The following is an 876-nucleotide window of genomic DNA, read 5'->3' as shown; positions in this document are numbered from 1 at the left end:
AAGGGGTACCACTCTTGTATGCTTGGAAAGCATTCACTTGTTCATTTGTTCCCCTACATTCACCTTGGTCATGTCCCAAAGTTCCACAATTCTCACATATCCCACTTGGGATTGATGAGGATGCCGTCATGGCATTAACATGATGCTTCGATGATTTTGAGTTTTCCTCAAGTCTAGCCATAGCTTGTTCAAACTTCAAGTTGATTGTGTCAATGTGAGCACTATGTTGAGCACCCAATTGAGTAACGGAGTCCACTTCATGCTTTCCTCCTCTAGTAGCCTTGCGAGGTCTACTATATTGTGAGTTATGGACCGCCATTTCCTCAATCTTGTTCCATGTTTGATTGTCATCAACTTCGGTGAACATTCCATTTGATCCCATATTGAGAATGTTCCTAGAATCTTCATATAAACCATTCCAAAATTGTTGCACCAAAAACCATTCGATAAGTCCATGGTGAGGACATGAGCGACAAATTCCCTTGAACCGCTCCCAAGCTTCATACAAAGACTCTTCATCCCTTTGCTTAAAACCCGTAATTTGAGCTCTTAGAATGTTAGTCTTTTCCGGTGGGTAGAATTTTTTGTAGAAAGCTAGAGCCAACTTCTTCCAAGAATCTATTCAAAGGGTGGCCTTATCAAGGCCCTTCAACCATTGCATCGCGGTGCCGATTAAGGAAAAAGGAAATAAGACCCATCTAATTTGGTCTTGAGTCACGCCCGTTTGAGAGATAGCATCACAATAGTCACAAAAGGTTTCCATATGAGAATGAGGGTCCTCACTAGGCATCCCCCCGAATTGGATCCTCTCAACTAGTTGGATGAAGGCGGACTTGGCAATAAAATTTCCGGTGAGATGTTGCGGTGTAGGAGTAC

The 876-nt window shown here is 42.8% G+C and overlaps 1 non-coding gene across 1 annotated transcript; it reads left to right on the top strand.

Annotated features, from left to right (window-relative positions):
• The first annotated feature begins 449 nt into the window (after positions 1 to 449).
• On the top strand, positions 450 to 556 carry LOC141625433 (small nucleolar RNA R71). The gene has a single exon (XR_012535215.1). It is a non-coding gene; the product is annotated as a small nucleolar RNA R71 (small nucleolar RNA).
• Positions 557 to 876: the final 320 nt, after the last annotated feature.

Source organism: Silene latifolia, chromosome X (assembly GCF_048544455.1).
Source record: "Silene latifolia isolate original U9 population chromosome X, ASM4854445v1, whole genome shotgun sequence".
Taxonomy (NCBI): Eukaryota; Viridiplantae; Streptophyta; class Magnoliopsida; order Caryophyllales; family Caryophyllaceae; genus Silene; species Silene latifolia.
This window is presented reverse-complemented; position numbering and strand designations above follow the sequence as displayed.